This window comes from Xiphophorus maculatus, chromosome 4, assembly GCF_002775205.1.
Source record: "Xiphophorus maculatus strain JP 163 A chromosome 4, X_maculatus-5.0-male, whole genome shotgun sequence".
Lineage (NCBI taxonomy): Eukaryota > Metazoa > Chordata > Actinopteri > Cyprinodontiformes > Poeciliidae > Xiphophorus > Xiphophorus maculatus.
This window is the reverse complement of record NC_036446.1, coordinates 13677668-13698900: the sequence shown is the minus strand read 5'-3', so window position 1 is coordinate 13698900 and position 21233 is coordinate 13677668. Positions and strand designations below refer to the sequence as shown.

General features: G+C 35.5%; 1 protein-coding gene across 4 annotated transcripts in view; it reads right to left on the bottom strand.

Moving 5' to 3' along the window:
- csmd1 (CUB and Sushi multiple domains 1) overlaps positions 1 to 21233 on the bottom strand; it is a 413944-nt gene that overhangs the window by 281248 nt on the left and 111463 nt on the right. The window lies entirely within an intron of this gene.

Here is a 21233-nt window from a genome sequence, read left to right as displayed (position 1 = left end):
GTCATCTCGAGTTTCCATCTGCCATTGCTGCCCTGCAAAGATTTTCTTGACATCTACGTTCTTAGGCAAGTCATTTTGTACACAGAGCTTACGAAAGCTCAAAGTAATCTAACTGGATTAATGCTCCATAATGTATCTAAACTCACATTGATGGATAAGATGCCCCCAAAATTATTGAGTGCATATCAATGTACATACCTTTCAGAAGCCTGACATTTTTGTTTAAAATATACTTTTTTATTGATTTATTGTAATATTCTAATATTCAGTCATCAGTATCTGTAAGCCATAATTATTGAATTTACATAAAATAATTCACTCTGTGTAATTAATCTATATAATACATGAGTTTCACTTTCTATAAAATGAGTGAAAAAATAAGCCTATTCATCTGTCTGTCTGTCTCTGATGAGCTCTTCACCTGTTTTGTCTCTTCAGTCAATCAGCATTTCTTTTCCCCCATAAGCTTCACTCCCTCTCATTTTTCCCTCTCAAGTTTGCTTCAGTTATTCAGTTGTGTCTCTTCCCTTCATCATTTTCTCTTTCAATTCTTGTAGGCCACAATATGTGCAGCACCACCCTACTATTTCTCTTGTCATCTTCCAGTTCTCTGACATTCCTTCCTTTTTCTGAATGCATAAGCAGAGGGACACGTTCAGGCAGGAAGATAAAGAGATGGAAAACGAAAGTGGGCCGCAACATAAATCGACAAATGAACTGACTATCACCCTCAACTTGGGACAGAAAATAGAATATCTGCAAACACATTTCTCTGGTTGGGCGTCAATGGAAAAATGACAGTTGTGAGTATCCACTGATCTTCATCTGGCGGATTTTTTCCAAGCAGGTACACGCCAACTCACACACACACATATACACACAAGTTTGGTAACTGTGCAGACTTCTCATGTTGAAACTTAATTCCCACATACAATTTGTCGCATCTAATCACAATAATTAATCATTACCTACACATGATAAGTGGCTATACAGTGTATGTGCTATACAAATAAAACTGAATTGCCTGTATTGTGCTAATGGGTCATATTGGTGGGTGCATTAAAATTTGTTATGTGAACAACGTAAAAGTTTGTCCAAGTCAGACATTTAAATGCTTTACATTTGTATATTCTCCACTCTACACAGGATGCAGGTGCACAATACATACATACTGCCACTAATGCTTAGATTCTGTCCATTGGCATGTTTTAGAAGAATTACACTTTTTAATTTTTTTGGCCATTATTCAGCCTGGATATTTGATCAGTCTTTATCAAAAATAAGATGATAAATTGCCTGTACATGTAAAGCAATTTAACAAGTCAGAGGAATACAAATTGCAGTCATTTACCCACCCATACACACACTGATGGTGGTAACCTGCATTGTTGCCTCAGCTGCCTTGGAGTAGACTGACAGAAGAGAGGCTGCCATTCAACCGGCACCACTTGGCCCTCTGACCACCAGTGACATGCAGGGCTTGTGAAGTGTTTTGCCCAAGGACAGAGAAGCAAAATGACTAAGATGGACAGAATATGGAGTTCATGCTTGAATTTGCTGATATTTTCTTCCTACAGTTTTAATGTTACTCTGTGGACAGCTCAGCTTGTGTTCCTGAATCTTCCAGTTTGTGATAAGTGTGAGGCTGGGTGGATTCTGAGTGGTTCCTGAACATCCTAACTCATTTCCTTACATTTCAGCTGAAGGTTTGGCTCAGATAAACACGAAATACCAAACACACATAAAATGTTTTGTATATTGCATGACTGTTTCACCATGTGAAAAATTAGTTAAAATCCTTTATAGAGATAAAAATTACTGACATTTATGCTAATTGTAAGTGCATGTAAACTTCTGACAAAAACTGTGCTGATACTGTAATTGACGAACACTTTGCCTTACATCTAAGAACACAAGCACTTAAATACAACGATATTAAATTTTCCATTGTTACAATGCACTTTTGTTACTGACAAAAATATATGCCGCAATACTATAACTAACCACACTCAATGTTGAAGATGTCTTCATCTGACCACGAGCTATGGAGGAGAAAAAATTGCATATGTGCATCTGATTCACTGAAGAAGAGTAAAGTAGCCATAAACCAATCACAGGCAGACTTGGACAGGTGTTTACACACAAGCAGTGATGCATAGTGAGCGCACAGAAACAAAGCAGACACACAGAGACAAGTCTCCCAGCTGTGGACCACATAAAGGGGCAACACTGTCATATAAAAGAACTGACATTCACATTTCAAATGATGTCAAAAAACACATGAAACATTATACTGTGAAACCTGCTTCAATATCTATTAGATAAAGTGTTGAATCTAGTATATAAGATACAATTGAAAACTGAGTCAAGGATGTGATTTTATTGAAGGATGAGGCCGAATTGCACATCAAGGTCTGAATCTCCTTTTATTCTACTTTGTCTTGTTTGCTTAGAGGTGTGAATTTCTAAATGATAATTAGAGTTGATATCAAATATCTAATTAAGCTAGAGAGAAATTTCAACTAATTAAAGCAAGTTTATTATGTTTTATGACTTTAATATGAAGGTTTTCCCTTGTTCATTTTCAAGCAGATGTTCCAGCAAAAACAGGACGCATACATTTAATATTGAAAGGACCTTAAGAAAATGGAAGATAACATTTAAATTGATGTTAAATCTGTGTTTTCTGGAATGGCTTAGAGGTCAGCGTTTTGTGTCAATATATATTTTCTTTCAACCCTCATAATTATCGTATTTCGTCTTCAAGGTTTGTGGCGTTGAATGGAAGGTACAGGTTTTCTGAAGTAAATGGATTTGGCTGTGATCATAGTTCATTAAGACACTACCTTTGAATTGCAAGCTGTCTGAATAGAAATAAGGTGTGTATAGAACAGGGAATTTTGTAGTGATCATTACATAGAAATAACACCAAAAAATCTAAATCTAGATTTAAAAGTAGCGTTAGATTTACGGGTAAAACTACATTTATTTTAGATTCGTTGCCTTCCACTAAAATGCATCTAATTCAGGTCATCATGGAGTTTTTATGATTTTTTTCTTCTACAGATATGCACTTCTTGTTTGTTTCCTTTCCACAATCCAAAAGTAAACCACAGTTACTGATGACTGTAAAATAATAAAACATACATTAAATTAGGAAAATAGATAAGGAGTACATTAAAGTGAAAGTGTTTAATGAACCTCAATAAGTTTCTTGAGTCACTTTATTTGTTATGTGCATCTTCATTGGTTAACTTACCCTAAAATAAATAAGGCATATCAAATCTACAGACAGGTGTCCCAAATATACTGATTAAAAAAAACAACTAATTCTTATTTATTAGTTTGTTTTTTTATCAGTAATTTGTTATTTATTTCTTACATTGTGTGTGAATTGTGAGACAGTTATTTTTTTGTTTTTAAGCATATGCACTGACTGATGGCACTTTTTAAATTCCGTTGTTCTTGTGACAACGACAATAAAGATCTATCTATCTATCTATCTATCTATCTATCTATCTATCTATCTATCTATCTATCTATCTATCTATCTATCTATCTATCTATCTATCTATCTATCTATCTATCTATCTATCTATCTATCTATCTATCTATCTATCTATCTATCTATCTATCTATCTATCTATCTATCTATCTATCTATCTATCTATCTATCAGAAGCTCACCCATCATGTTCTTGCTGATTTTTTAAAATAAAATTTCTTCCCTCATTTGACAAGAAGCACAAATTTCCATCTGTTTATCATCAGCTGCTATTGCTTTGAGTCTCTCTTGTGTTTTTTCCAGCAAATTATGACCTTTAATGACATTTGAAAGATATTTCATTTGAAAGTCAGGAAAAATCCAAGTTAAGTTACCAAAGTAAATAACCATCTTAACTTCAACCATTGTTTTTAGATCAAGAAAGTTTTTATTTATTAATCTAATGATTTAATTAATTAAGATCACTTTGTTCAAGATGAGCCTTTGATCAAGCTTTTTTACAAACAATGTTCCAAAATACTCACATTTGGTGAGAACGTGCAATACCATCGTTCATCTCCAGTGGTTGTGTTTTGCAGTTATATAAACTAATTCAAATGTCTGACATGAAGGAAAAACTGTTAAATCAAGACGCAGTAGAATAAATATTTATAAGTGAAAAACATTCCTTCATGCTGTATTTCAAATGGTTTTGTATGAAAAGAATTACATTGCATTAATTTGGTAATTATTTTCTTAACTATTGCCACCTATTCCCATGCTCATCTTGAACAAAACGCCTTTTCATGCTTAAATTAATCAGTCAAAACACAATAATAAAAGGCAGAACATATTCACAGACTTAATCGGTTTAACGTTTTTCTTCTGCCACTGTTTTTAAAATCCTCAGTGTGACTCTGAGTTTAGAGCTCTTGAATGTAACTTTATACTCTCTTTTGACACCATTATCTCTTCTCCTTCATTGCTTCTTCTGAATCCCCCCAAACTTGTTTTTTTTCCTCCATTTTTCTGCCTTTTCTCATTTCCAAGAAGATTGCCCTACATTTCTTTGAAATTTAAATCGGATTGATACATAAACATTCCTCTATAAACTCCTAAGTCAGTCTGAAAGATAGAAAGTGTGTTCTAGCGTAGAACGGCAGAGGAAAAATGAGCCAACTTTGAAAAGGGAAAATCGTTATATAAGAAAAAGATAGCACTGGAGAGAAAACTGTCCATCTAGGTGGCTCTTTGTGTGAAGTTGATCCGTCAGCTGTCAATCTTCAGTCACAAATATCTTTAGTTGCTATAGTAACCATAACATCTTCTGCAGGAAAATAAAAAATGAATTATACATTGAAAGTCCAGCCAGGTGCTATGCTGTGCTGTAATTAACCAGAGGGCTAAAATTATGCAAAGCAGGCTGGGTCTTTGGCAGATATGAGTTTAGTTTTGGAAGGACTACACTATTTTTCTCTACTTATCCAAATAACTTTTCCATACTGACAAACAGGAGGATGTCTTCTTCTCTGCATTTCCCTGATCCTCTAGTGAGAATAGTTAGTTCAGTTCACAGAAGTCAAGAATAAAATTCAGACAGTAAGAGAAACAAGCAAGCCGACAGGTTTATCTGAAGTGCAGGAAGAATCCTTTCAGTTATCTCACTATTCGCAGGGCATTTCTGTTTTTACGGACATTTACACACTTAATTATGCAGTGGATAAGATCCAGCTGTGTAGCTTTGCGTGCTGTATGATCTATATGGACACACCTGCTGACAATTTGCACAGTAATAAGGAAAAATCCAGCTAGGTTGAGTTCATCTTATAAGCCTGTAATTAACAGCGAGTCTTTCTAAACAAATTAGCAGAAGGAGACAGATAGAAGCAAGCTAACATGTGTAGACAAACACACACACACGCGTACACACTCACTACAGAATTTAATGTTCCAATTATCCACAAATGTAGGCCCACACAAGCCAGTTTGACATTTAAATACTCCTACGATATTTTCTTTCAACGTCCACCAACATTTATAAATATGGCAATATCTAAGAAATAAATACTTATTTAAAAGAACAGCCTTGTCCTTGTGATTCTCTATTCAGCAAAGTATGATACTAGTTAAGATAGTTGACAAAATGCTCAAACAATATTCCTCTCTTCTATGAAGCCAAATATTGACCAAAATATTTTAAACAGCAGATGATGGGTTCTCAAACTTGGTAGTCAAAAGTAAAACATTTCATTTTTAGATAAAGTCAAAAGTTCAGAAGAAGTAATAACAGTGGTAATGAGCACATAGACAGCAAACACTTCCTGTCTACTGTTGGGGGTTTTTTGCACTCTAATGTTAGGAGAATTTTTATCTCACATTTAATTCCACCAAATAAACTGTCTTGCTTACTCACAAAAAAGTAAATGTAACCTAAAAAAAAAATAGGAGACACTGTAACATCAAAATAAATGAGGTGAAAATTATAGATACTGACATGACTGCTTATGCGAATTAGCTTCTGCTATACTCCCATAATTGAAAGCAAACGAGCTAATATTGTAAAAATTAGTTGAGTAAACCTCAGGACATAGTTTTTATTTTTTCTTCAAATGTAATTTTTTTTCTCAAATTCCAAAATTTTGACAGCACTAAATCTTTTCTTTTTGAAAAACACTATTTTGCGAGACTAAGTTTTAGTTGGTGTGGTTTTATTTAGTGTTTGGTTTTATTTAGTGTAATAGTTTAACTTCCCTTCAGCTAAAACACTCATAGCTTGATCATTAATGGCTCCAAAAACACTTTCAATGAATTCATGTCTCTCTCTGCTGAGAGCTGACATTAGATCTGGACTTTTATGTGTTGACCTCACCTACAGTATAAGTTATGCAACTTTGTGTGTGTTTTTTTCTTTTTTTTACAGTTTCGGACAGGGTCCAGATTTACTGGTATGGAAATTCGGAAAAGTTACATTAACTCTTTTTCATTTGCATATTGAATTTCAACAGATGTATATATGAAACACAGGACTAATTTATTAAGTTTAATGACTTTCTAAGCCATGACCTATGTAGGTAGAATGCAGTGTTTTTGATGGCAATTATTGTGAATCTGTGCTATATAAAAAAAGCTGAACTGAGTTGCATGAGTGTTGCATAAATATATATGTTCTTTTGTCAGACTAATATGACTGAAAACAATAATAGATTGTTTTAGAAAGCTGATTTTGTGAGCTTGTGAAGCAAAATTTAAACAACTTGGACACTAAATAAAACCAGGACAATTCTATGTTATAATAAATTGTAATAAATTTAACCAAAAACTAATTAGTACACTCACAACTACAGATCCATGTAGAGAAACAACGATAATACCCAGATTGTGAAGTATTTGTGTCATATTCAAATAAAGAAAAAAGTTTTTAAAATGATTGATATTTATGGTTGCTTAGTACAATTTCCTTGTTTGTTTTATGTCTATATGTTTCCTAGAGTGTGCAGGATTTAGGGTAAAAAGGGTTATGGAAAACAGAGAGAATCATTTGATATTTGCCTCTCACATCAAAGTGTTTTCCTGTTTGCACATTGATGTTGCTCTTGAACAAAGGCTTCTTTTGGACCGATTTCAAACTAGCTTTCTAGCAGCCAGCCTCTACACCTTGATATAAAACAAACAACCCTTTTTTTCTTTTTCTTCTTTTTATCCGTATTCTCAGGAAGTGTAGATTCTGTATTATTGTTCAGCAAATACCCTGCGGGGGCAAAAACAGCAGGAGATGTTTCTGGATAAATGCCAGCTCAGATGTTCTGAATTGACAGCCAGCCATTCAGCCAGCTGGTTAGTCAGCCAGTCAACCAGTGTGGAAAGAAGTGCCAGAGGCCTCGCATGGAAATGCCTGCAAACGCTACAGCAACTTATGATGTATGATTTTTATTTTTCAATGCAAAAAATAAATCAACAGTTATGCCTGAGGGAAGGGAGAAATGGAAAGAAATTATTTCTATAGATCTGTTATCTTGTAAAGTCAAAATCACAATTTACACGGATCTGAGGTAATTTCTGACCGGAGTCTCCAGATGGAAATGAGGATGTTTAATATGATAATATATCCCTCCCTGTAGGAAAGTCACTGATTTTGTTTATTCCACTACAGGTAAATCAGACTGCAGGCCGGTTACACAACCACAGGCTCATGAAAAATACTGTTCAGAGAGGATGACGACAGTGAGCACAGTGACCTTGTTCGTACTAAAGACAAACACTTTGTTTTGGATTCTAAGTCATTTTTCCATTACGAATTACAAACACGCTATTCAGAATAAAATGTAATTTCTTATTGAACTATTTATCATGTTCATTCCTGTTGCTAAAATGTTCTTTTCCATTACCCCTTCTTGCAGTAATCCTAACAATTACTAAACGTGACTGCAAAGCCTGTATTTGAATTGAAACTATTTAAAGGATTACTTTATTCATTTCCCACTTTGAAAACAGCTGTGACATTAAAAATAAATGGAAAGAAACTCTACCACTGTCAAAATATGTTACACCTAGCAACAGGAAAGGCAACACTGAAAATATAAACATCGTGAAAATGAAGGTAAGGTCTTTTATTTAAGGTATGATTCATGATTACTGTAAAATAGGAATATGCCCATTGGAATAATTGCTTGATTCCTAAATAGTTGATTTAATATATAAAAAACAAAAGCCGGAAAAAAATTCATTATGCAGTAAAAACAACAAAAATCACTAAATTTATCAAAATCAAAGGCTTGAAATGCTGGATGTTGGCCACCTTCTTTGAGCAGAGACAATATAATCCTGATATCCAGGCACATTCAACAACCACTTAACAAGTCAATGGTCTTTTTAAACACCTTGATAGTCACTGGGTTGAAACCCATGTTCCCTCCAGAATTTATTGTGGTTTCTCAGAAATGTTGGTCCATATTGGCATGATGGCTTCACTCAGTTCCAGCAGTTTTGTCAGCTGCACATCCATGATGTCAATGTCCCATTCTACAACAAACATGCTCTATTGTACTGAGACCTGGTGACTGGACGTCATTAGAGTACTGCAAACTTTGTGCTGTTCAGAGAAACCTGCTTGACGTTATTTGAACTTTGATATCCTGGTAGAAGGAGCCATCAGAAGATGGGTACTCTGGTCACAAAGGAATAGATATGGTTGAGTGTTCAGTGGCATTATAACAAGGCTCAGTTGTTACTTTGAGACCCAAAGTCTGCAGGAGAGAATCCCCCCATCACTCTTACACCATCAACATCCGAGCTGTTTTCTGCACTGATTGTTCAGAGTCACTTTAAAAGAAATTAGAGCTAATCAACATTAGTTTGGTCATTAAATCTAACATAAAGACATGCCAATCAGACAGCATGTAAAAGCTTCACCTGGAATTGTTCTATAAGGAATTTGAGAGTTTTCTGAGGGAGATTTTGAAACCGCTGCAATTTTTCCTCTTTCAGTCTGATTTCTTCATGCTATATTTGCTGACCCACACTTTTTGCTCTTGCTTCAGTGCCCTTTCACTATCAACCATCAATCATTATGTTCCATCTAAGTGTTAAAACTAAACTGAGTCAGATGTTTTGCTGAAGTAAAACCTCAGTGACAGAGCCTAAACTAAATCTGTGGCAAATAATAACCAAGGATGGCAGTTATCCCGGTGTGTGCGGGTGTGTGTGTGTGTGTGTGTGTGTGTGTGTGCGTGTGTGTGCGGGTGTGTGTGTGTGTGTGTGTGTGTGTGTGTGTGTGTGTGTGTGCGCGTGTGTGTGTGTGTGTGTGAATATAACATTTTAGTTCATCTCAGGTCAGAGTGAAAACTACCTACTTGTATATGCTTTACAATGTCTTTTTTTATGCTTTCCCTCTATTTCATCCTTGCTCACATGGCATCCCTCCACTCGCCTAAATCTCAGTTTCTCTGTTCTCTCTCTACCTGGACTTTTTATTTATTTATTTATTTTATTGCTCCATCTTTGGTTCTGTATCACTCACCCACCTGCTGTCTCTCAGCAGTAACAGGTGTTTGGTGAGGCAGGGAGCCTGCAGATCTAAATGTTCTCATCAGTCCCACTGTCCAGCCCAACAGCTGATCTCAGCATCAGTCCACAGCCTGCTGCAGCGACCATAGATCCTTCGAGCCACTTTTATTCTTGACAATGATACAATAAATTCATTTCTGTGCTGGCAAAATCCTCCTGGCTTTGTTGGAAACTGGAGAATCATCAACAATACCATAAAGAGCATCAAGGGGTCCTTGTGCGCCACATCAACCCACATCAACACTATTTATGAAATGACTTATTGAGCTTCTGAGACTTTAGGCCTTTAAAATACAGCAGGCATGAACTAGTATAAACATTATACTAGTTCATAATAAGCCAGATCATTGCTAAGAATCAAGATCTTTATCATAGGACATTCATACCATTATTATTGTTGTTATTTAGTTAGTTATTTTTTTGTGAAATTAAGGAACCACAATTATATTTATGTTTTCAGACTTCAATTTAAAGAAAACGCAAATTTTATGATAAGAAAACCTTTTTGGTACAACTAGACAAATTAAATCCTTTACATATATAAAAATAATGAAGAATAAAATACATAGATAATAAAAGTAACATCATTTGTAGCTTAATGAATCAATAAATTCAATCAAAATAAACTATTTACACCTTTTAGCCATATTGAGTAAATCTGATACATAAATTTGAAGAAATTAGAGAGAGAACTGTTAAAACTAACCTTTATTCTCATTTTTATAACTGTAAAAAATATTAATCAATATTAATGTGTTATTGACTCTGGCTACAATAGTTAAGAGCCAGTGTGGAGGGTCGCGTAGCTAAAAGATGGCAGGTTTGAATCTCAGTTGGAGTCTTTCAGTGAGAGGTTTGCTCGTTTTCTGCAAACACTTGAGGGTTTTTCCTTTTTCTCCCAAAATGCAAAACCATTCATTTTAGGTTAATTGGTAATTCAAAATTGCCTTAAGGTGTAAGTATTTGCGTGTACGGTGTGTTTCTCTTTGTTGATAATATAATTGCACAATAACAATAATAATTTGCTGCATTCCAACAAAAACATCACAAGATGTGTATAAATTGACATATAAAGGTGGGCACCCTGCAGAAATAATTACCTGCATAATGTACAGGTTCATTTTGCATGCTTTTCCTAGAACTGAATGTTTAGATCATAATGAGCATTCATGTGAAAAGGAGAGAGGTGTATTATGCCACAGGAGTAAATGTTTTTTTTGTTTTTTTTACAACCACTGTGGCTCTGTGCTGATTGCAGCTGCCAATCTCCTTAATGCAGCTATCTACACACTTTTTAAAACTTTTCTTTCAAACCTAAAATAGTCTTTGATATTCACAGCATACGTTTTCACAATTTTTGTTTAAGCTGTCTTGTGATGAGCACATTTATAATCTTGTTAGCCACTGACGCTGCAGAACTCAGTTGGGTGGGCAAATGAAGGAACGAGAGAATGAAAAAATGCTTATAAGGTATAAATCATGCATCATGCTGAGTTTCAGTGCCTGTTTTAGTCTCTGCAGAACAGTGAAAGTGTACTCAACTTTCTGATGTGTTGGTGACAAGTAGAAGCAGCTTAGAGAATTATCAAAGATACAATAGGACACAGACAGATGGACAGACCTACCAAGCGCAGAGGGACTTAGTTCTACTAGCTTTAGTATCCTCCATCTGTGTGTATGCAGTGTGTGTGTGAGTAGGTTTAAGTCCTTCTATGGTCCTGTGTTTCTCTTTTCCTCTGAAGTCCCACCTTCATCCCTCCCCATGTTCTTTCTCACTTTACTTCTCCCCTTCCATACTCCTGGATTAGTTCCATTGCCTGGTTATCTAGCATTGGCCTATTTTCTTCAAAAAGTGTGTCCGTTTTACAGTCACTGTAATCTGAGTTGTGTTTGAGCATAAACGCAATTTGCAGCTAGATGTAATCAGTTCAATTTGGTTTCCCTCTACCAGAAAAGGTGGTATCTAAACTAGAAGCGTTGCATTTTTTATGTGGTTTTCCTTTGTGTCTTCAGTTTTTACTGAAGCTTCAAAAATTTATAGCGAGTAGCTTTTATGTGAGGCCATGTTTGTAACAAAGATGAGAAATAATTGTTTTTGTTGAACAAAATCATTTTATCGTTAAAAATTGATTTAAGCGTTAGATAATATTAGACAAAATACTATATATCAACACTTATGAATCTGAAAACAAGGCCATATGTAGCTGTTGATGGATTTAGTTGCAACAATATTCTAGTCACTAAATGTTCTCCGATTTAGCTTTGAAATCAAAATTAACTGTTTCTATTAATCTACACTTACTGCTGAATTATTTGCCATGTAGAAAAATGACTTCTGTCAAAATCGATGTTTGACTTGGTTAGTGATGTTGGACTGCAATTAATTTTAACACATCTTTACAGTATACATTTGTGTATTTCTTAGTGAAAAGGGAAGCTGGCAATATTTGTTTTCATTTATGTGAAATGAAAACCAAGTTTCCAAGTTTCTAATAAACTGTTCTTGCAATCCAGAGGAAAATAGCTTACTTTGCTACATGCTACTTACACTTACTTAAAATGACCTTCAGAGTAAACCCTTTTCTTTTCAACGTTTTGGTGACTAATTATGTACAAGGGCTCGTTAGTGATTTTATGATTTGCCCTGGGTGTGTCTGTGCTCTGCCTTGTTCGTGGAACAAATGTGATATGATTCAACAACCTCTTTATTTTACCTTTATAGGAGAAAATATCTAAGCTACATGAGAAAGATTAACAAGAAAGTGCTGGAAATCTGCAAACTTGATGTAACTGAGAGAAAAATTTAAGTAAACAAGAACTTTGCTATTACATAGCAGGGACACGTTTTTGTCCAACATTACCAACTGACACCTTGTTTAATTTTATAAATCTAAGCAGAAAACAATAAATATTGTACCTGCTGATTTTAATTCAGGAAGGAAGAAATAGAGGACGGAATGAAGGAAGATTCATTTAAGATTAAGTGATACTTTGGGTTGTTTTAGCACATCACATTTACAGCTAAAATTTTATTACATCTATTCTGCATCGACTCCTGTCATCTTGTCTTTGACAGATGTCCCCCATTATTATAAAGGATTTACAAGACTTTGAGGTCACAGACAAGGACAAACAAGTCTTGCAACTGTTAAATCTTCCAAAACTGTTTAATAAGTTGTCATTCCACTCTTTTGCACATATTCTCGTTAACCTTTCCTGTTTTTTTTTTTTTTTTGTAGTCTCGTTTCCTACTTACTGATGCTGATCTGAGAGCCAGTTTCAGCAAAACATTTCAAATAATATCCCAGAGCATAAAAAAGACTGATGTTAAGCCTGAGAGGAAGAATTAATATAACAACTATCCATGTAGAAAATGAACTGAGTTAACTTAATTTAAGAGATCTAAATCCTCAAAGTTTAAAAGGGGAAAAAATGTGTTCTTGTCAGCTTTGTTCACTAAGGCTAACAGAGGCTAAGCTGTGCTTTGCGATGACAGCACAGTTTAAACATTGGTTTACCCAAAAACATTTAACTACAGATAATTCTCATAATTCCTCCACTAGCCAGGAATCCAACACACTACTGAGTGATCCAAGACCCCATACAAACAACAAAACACAAGGGGAGGCCTCCAAGGTGACCACACACCACCAGTCCCTGCCAAGCCAGCAGTGCCAGGAGCAAAAGAGGGCCATGCTGCAATGTAGCAACTCCTGCACTCTGTCTCCCTGCCTTTGTCCCTGTTGTTTGCATTGGTGTCTATGCTATGTGAAATGTTGTCATGAATTCAGGTGTGTCTATCTGAAGTGCATTAAACTGGGGATGCAATTGGGTGGTTGTGCTCTGGGGGTGTTGCTCCAACACCCGGTGTACCCACAATGGATTCAAGTATTTAATTGGGCCAAGCAAAGCAGGAAAAAAGTACTACATGTTTAAATTTAAGATGTATGCCAATAATGAAAGGAAGAGTGATAATCACAGTAATGCTGCTGTTTATATGACACAAAGATTATGCTCGTATAACATAAAATGTCAGGTTTTACAACTGCTTACATATTCCATGCAGGCTGTGGCAAATGCTCTCCATGAAGAAAAAGAAGACATTTGCATACCAAAAATATGTTTTCTAATTTATCCAAAACTCTACCTTAACGGCAACTTGAGCAGTCAAGTCAGTCAAGGTTGCTATTTTTGACAAAAGATTTTGAAACTCTTGCAAAAACTGTTTTTCGGTCAAATAAAAATTTCTGGTGCATCTAGGCTTTGCAATAAGCTCCTTAAAAATCAAAGGATGGATCCAGAGCTTCTTTCAATAGGTTTCACCTGTGTTACTATTTCAGTAAACACAGTACCAAAATTGCTATTTTATTTATTATATCATGAGGAATGCATCTCAGTGACACTAACTTAGGACACTGCAGATTCATCATAAGTCATCACAAGTAATATTTTAATATGCATGCATAAGTTAACATCTTTAAACTGTAACTGCCTCCCTTTCTATAAGCATCAGTAATATGAGGAGATGCCACTTCCCCAATTCTGCTATCTGTCTTGTACCATAATTTCTGATCCATACAACTTTCTTAGATAATTAGCCTAGTTGATTATTTTTATCTCTGCAGGGAAGTCAACCCACACAGCAGGGCTGAGAGTGAACTGCAACCTTCTTTTTGTAAGGAGTTGGTTTTGGTTAGTTTCTCAGCCCATGTGTTTATATGGTCGTGTGCATCCTTTGGGTTGTGTCCCCGTCAACGTCAAACTGGAATGAAGCCAGTAAAGATCTGAAACAAGTGGAAGGTAGTTCAACACATATGTCAATGCCATGCAAATAGTTTCCCTCTTCCATGCAATAAATTTAACGGTCAAGGATTAGCAAATGTTCACAGCTTGTCTGACTACTAAAAATATGTTTTTAAAGTTCTTTTGGAGGTACGATTTATATCACAGAACCTTGATCTTAGAGAAAAAACAATCTAAAACCTCCTGAGTCCACAGAATAACTGTGGCATCTCCACCCAGAGGCTTAGAATAACCTACTTGACAAGCTCTTTGAAGAACTTGGTGCATGTCTTTATCCAGGTCCAAGAGATTCTGTTTTAGTTTTTTTGTTTTTTTGAGTTACTGAACCAAATAATCCAGCAACTAATTTTGATTTATTTATGATTGTTTTTTACATTAAAGAACTTTGCTGAAATGGAAAACATGCACACGTACACACAGACATTCCAGGAACACCACACACTCCTCTTACTGTCAAATACACAAGAAAAGGTTGTGCATTCAATACAGTCCTCTCAATATGCCTTTGAAAGAAAAGCATGTTTTCAAATATGTTCTGATCTTGTAACTAGAAACTACCAGTGTTCTTCAACAGATTAAAGCAGGGGTGTCAAACTCCAGTCCTTGAGGGCCGCTGTCCTGCAACTTTTAGATGTGCTTCTGCTGCACCACACCTGAATAGAATAATTAGGTCATTAGCAAGGCTCTGGAGAACTGATCTACACAAGGAGGAGGTAATTAAGCCATTTCATTCCAGCGTTTTGTACCTGTGGCACATCTAAAAACTGTAGGACACCGGCCCTTGAGGACTGGAGTTTGGGGTGACTTCAAATTTTCCATCTATCCATCTATATCTCTTTCTATATATATACAGCTCTGGAAAAAACCCTTAAAATTATCAGTTTATCTGATTTTACTTTTACAGGTATATGTTTGAGTAAAATGAACATTGTTCTCTTATTCTATGAACTACTGACAACTTGTCTCTGAAAGTCAAAGCAAAAATTTTGTATTTATTTGCAGAAAATGAGAAATGGTCAAAATCACTAAAAAGATGCAGAGCTTTCAGACTTCAAATAACGCAAAGAAAACAAATTCATATTCATTTACAGAATAATGAATTCTGTGAATGAATTCATTAGGTTTTAACTCAGGAAGAGTTCAGAAAACAATATGTGGTGGAACTACCAGGAGGTTTTCAATGGGGTTCAGTGCAGTGGACTCTTAGTTTTTTACAGAGCTGTGTGAGTATATATATACACAAAGAGAGAGAGAGATATTTAGAGAGATTTATACATATATCTACATCTATATTTATATACTGTATATCTATATAGATATAGATATAGATGGATAGATGGATGAAGTTTCGTTTCTACTCTAAGACATATAACAGAGGTAATAATGTCTGAGTAAGAGACAAGCTCTTCAGTTTGAGATAAATATTTTCACACTGTTGACATCAGCCATCAGAGTGAGTGGGATGGAGCAGAGTTAGTGCTGCTGACGCACAGCAGGGACTGGTAAGAAGGGGGCACAGATGCAGTTCAACAATTCTTCTATATATGATATTGCAGTGTTTCCCACACAAAATTCTGAGGGCAGTAAAACCAGTGAGTGCAAAACGAAGACAGAGTATATCCCATGCCTTATGTGCACCTCTGTTTGAGCAAAGACAGAGAAGGCAGCTCCTTAAAGCTTCATTGCACTGTCCATGTCGACAGCTTGACTGGTTGATTTTAGCAAGTCTCAGTATTCAGAAAGAAACCAGAAAGGAGGAGGAGGAGGATTTTTCAGCTAACCCACAACTGGAGCTCGGGAAGACAAGTAGTGACAAAAGAATAATTGAAATCAGGCCCTATATTGTATTGTCAGCCCAATTTATTTAACGTAAAGATAAGTGGCAGTCTTTGATAGTGGACATAAATCTAAGTATGTAGCTGGATACAACAAGAGTGTTGGTGCTTTGGAGACCCCCAGGGCAAAAACGAAGACTGGTTAGTGGGCTCAACTAGGCAATATGTTACTTGTCCCTGCACAGTGTTTTGAGAAAAGTGCTAACATCAACAGAAGAGCTACGTTGAGAAAATAGAGAACCTCTTACGTGATCTAAATAGCTGTGGAAATAGACTTATTGTAACAGCTCACTGCACTTAAAGCAACAAGCTACAAAAACACCAGTTTTCTACTATTTTTTTAAATATTTTTTTACATGGAGGACCTGGAGGAACATTTGAAATGCACTTAGCATATTTGAGTCACTCGAAAAATGTAGGTACCAAATAACTCTGGTGGCAGATGATGCAAATCATAGCATGGTAAGGTTGCAGCTGGCATCTCTTCTTAGTTCTTTGCCAAAACAGTTATCTGCAGCATTTTTGTTTCCTTTCAGTAATTAATTTATAGTTATGTAATGCATATGCTATATGTATCCTGATGAGGCTGAGGATACACTCATCAAAAGAAGCAGGAAGAAATAATTTTGACACGCTCCATCTTCCATCTCTAAACATCAAAACAATCTATTTTAAAGTTCATTAGATAAAATGAACATATAAATCTAAAAAAAAAAAAGTAATTTCTAAAGATGCTAAATATTCAGAGTGCTGTCCTGAAGCACAATAAGAGTTGGCTCTGGAAAGTTGAGTGGAAGAATAACGGGTAGCACAGAAAGATGCATGAACAATAAGGATGAACACAGCCTTTTTAGGACTGGAAAGAAAAGTGAAATTCACAAGGTGTGAACTGTTGGTGGAGTCGGTGCAACAACTGTTGCTTTCCTTATTTTAAGCTGAATCAGAGATCATGTCAGAAGTGTCCCACCTGGGCGAAGGACAGAGAATTGAAAAATATGTGAGATTATTTAACAACAACACAATATGTACAACTGGTTCATCTGAGGTTATTGTTTCAAGAAGAGTAGAATGGGAATACTTTCAACACAGATTGTAAGCATTGTTCTGTTGTTGATGCCAATGACAGCACCTCCTGTTGTTCCACACTTTCTGAAAGGTTGCATCTTTGCAGGATATCACGATCTACACTTGTGATTTATGAATTGCCAGAGGCAGCTCAGAGGTGGCTCATCTTTGCAGGTATATGATGGAAATGTTTAGTGAAAGTAGCTAATGGGGTCAAGAGGAACACGAGAGACATCAGACAAAACAATGCAGACGAGATGAAGGGCTCTTTAAATCAAACCGGGCTTCCTTTAGCCCTCGACAGAAACACAAGCTTATCGCCTTCATTCCACACCGCAATAATGTAGAAATTGATGCAAAAGAGTCCCAAACACTGTATTGAGGGCACACGCTGTACAGTTTATGATGTACTTTCAAGAGGCCGACATTTTTGCATCGGAACTTTAATTGATTATTTATCTAAGGTGAAATTTCTCACCAAAACAAAAATAATTGAATGGCTGAAAAATGGCACTCTGTGCGTAATGTATCTACATAATAAGAGTTAGACTTTTGTAACTGAATTAATGAATTAAATTAATCTTCATACCATGCTCCAATTTTAATTAGATACACCTGTATTTGAAGTGGTACACACATACAAATATGAATGACTTTTTATTTTCCCTTCCCTCATTTTATTTTCACATCCCTTCTATCTTCTTTGTTGTAATAGAAAGTAATTTCAATAACTAAAAGGCTGGGCTTTTTAGAAACTACTTTGAAAGTAAGTAAGTGAAGTGGCTAATAAGTTAATGAATCTGTATTGTGTCTCTTGAGACTACCGATCTAACGAAATAATCTTGCTGCATCTCATCAGGGCCAAGCAACTAAGTTCAAACAAATCCTTTTTTAGTCCTTCTTGTGCCTCTGAAAAGTAGACAGTAGAAAAACACAACATGTTTAGGACTTCTTCCAACCCTGTTGAAATAATAACAATACAATTAAACACAGGTTAATAAAATTAACTTCTGCCACCGTAGATTATGATAAGGAATAAGATATTATTTCATTCTCCTACAAGACTGACAAAAATATCACATTGCTTAATAAAAGGCTACAAACATGCACTGATGTCTGAGAGTATTTTTTCACTTCCACCATTTTTTAGCTTTAGCGGAAGAGACGATAATTTTGTTTTTTCCTGCTCTGCCAGTTCACTAGTTTAATTTATTATTGCTAGAAGAATAAATTACAAACAAACTGTTCAAAAAATAAATTAGAAAAAAAGGTGGTGAAAAACAATATAAGTGCAGGAAAGCAAATGGTGGATTTATTGAAATAAAGCACACTTCAAAACACTGTATATAGCCTTGAGTAATGGACAACCTCTGTGTTGATGTAAGCTAATATCTTGCACAAAATATCTTTATATGATATCCTTCAGCAGTCTAAGCCTTTTGTAACGCAAAACAGGAGACAGGATCCCGATCTGATCTTTTTTTTCTTTTATTTCAATCACCAGCTGTACAGGCTATTCTCATCTACCCAGAAAAAAATGTCTTTTAAACAATGACACATGACATAGCTGTGAAGTGTTTTCAAGAAAAAAATCTAACTGTACCAACAACCTTACACTTGGTGCATTCCCAGCTCATCCCTCCTACGCACACAGAGGACTATGAATAAGATATCCTCATTTTACCAGCTCTGTACTGTATATTTTGTTCTCTTTGCCCTTTCTGAAGCAATATTAGAATTCCTACCTCTTTCACCAAGCTGGAGTGCTGCCCATTCATCAAAACCTCACAGATCTCTGAGCATTTTTGTTGATCATCGGATGAAACAACAAAATCTTTACTGTTTTAGAAATTTTAAACATGCAAAACAAAATATTAAGCTGCACTGCTGTAGTGACTCCACATCTCAGAGCATGCTGCATATGCTTTTATGTTGAATCCTTGGTGATAGAATTCGACTTACTTCGTTTTTACTTTGGATGGTTTTCACAGTCAATGGATTTCTTCAATAAAATATTCATTTTAAAATCAATCAAAAATTGTGAAATGTTTGGTTTTTCTTCAGACTGAGGATATCTAAGAATAATTATACAAAACAGCTTAAATGTAATTCCCTGTGGTTTTAATGTGCAGATTTAAAACAAGGTTAAACAAGGTAAAGTTAATTGATCTCTCTTTAGGCGAGCGTGTGCGTATGCATGATTGTTTATCCTGTCTGTCTCTGTGTTGCCCTGCGATGGACTGGTGACCCCGCCTCTCGCCTGTGGACAGGTGGTGACAGGTACCAGTATCCCTCCTGTGTATGACAATGGATGGATGTGTGTGTATGTGACTGTTTTGGGTAAATGTGCAAACTGTTAAATAGAGGAGTTTCCGTTCTCTTATTGCAGTGGACTCAGTTTGACAGGAAATGTTTCTGGGCATTTCTGTTATTTGCATTGTCCTCACCCAACTTTACATTATATGTTCTATCAAACCCCAATATATTAATATCTGTGTTATGGTTCACATTTCCACATGCTTTCCTAACAAATCTTTTTACTCCAATTAGCCTTATTCAGTCCACCTGATAAAGGTCTAATTGTCTCTCTACTAACTCTACTAATGATTCCTATAGGAACTACAGGAATCCAAATCAATAAGTAGCATGGTGGAGCTAAAGACAGAATCAACACACTTTCTTTCTGAAGACTTATTGCCATAAGTCGTCAAATATCAATTATTACTGCCCATGAAATAGAAAAGCCCTGATAGTGGGATGAAATATTTTTTAAAAGTCAAGAACAAATTTTGAGTCTGTGTATCTGCTATTTAAAACATATGGTACTTTTGAGAAAATAATTAACAATGTCTTAAATACTAGATGTCCACATAAAGGTCCAAAGGGAAATATTAGGAATATTTTATTTTGGTTAACTTAACATTGTTAAGTACAGCTTAACAATGTTAACTTGTACTGACATCTTAACATTGTTCTCTATTGGTTGGTCATGTCATGAACATCTTAATTCATTAAAAATAATTCCAGCCATACTTGTGATCAGGCAAAATCACAAGTATTTTGTGAAAAGAAAAGAGGATCATGATCAAAAGATGATCATAAAAATATCAATTACACTTAGTGAGTTTATTTTATTTTAACAATGTTACCCACATTAGCAGTTTGAGTATTTATAATCTTCATCCTTTTATGATTTCCTCTGGAGTTATTGGACTCCCTGTTTTAAATTTATCTCAAAAGGAAAGTGGATCCAACACAGAGGAGTGGATATTGAGTTTGCAAATTATTCGCTGATTTTTACTGTCAACAGAAACTCATTGATATGTAGCCTGTTGAATATTATAAGTTAATCAAGACAAACAGTCGGTGTCCCTTAGCTATAACTTTGTGAAATCTGTTTTTGAAACAATGCTAAATTAGTACTGAAAAACTGCAAAAGGATATAATTCTAATCATTTTGCAGCTTGAGGGAGTAATTGCAATTAGTCTGTTTTTAGTGACACAATAAGAGGACTCGATGTTCATTATTGATACTAAAAAGCTATAATTTCTTTTTCAAATAAATATTAACAACGTTACCAAACTCTTGAGATCAGAGAGTATTTTGGGGCAGCAGGTTGTGTGACACTGATACTGCACAGCTCGAAGGGTGTTGGTCTGAAACTCAGTTTGCGCTTTTTTTGTGTGGAGTTGACATTAATGGGTTACGTTTTATCCAAAAGGAGTGACACTATTCTGCTCTAAGATGTAGGTTTGTGTTCATGACTGCTTGGCAAATACAAGTCTTTACTGGAATGGGAATCTGTCCAGGTGTTACTCCACCTGATCCCTCTATGAGTGAAATAACTTCAGGGAGAAGACACAGACAGCCCCCTATCCCATTTTTATGTTTCCACCAAGCAGAAGTTGGACGAATTTGTAGGAAAAACTCAAAATGCAGTCCATAGTATTACAAAGCACAGAAGAGGAAGCACAGAAAACGGT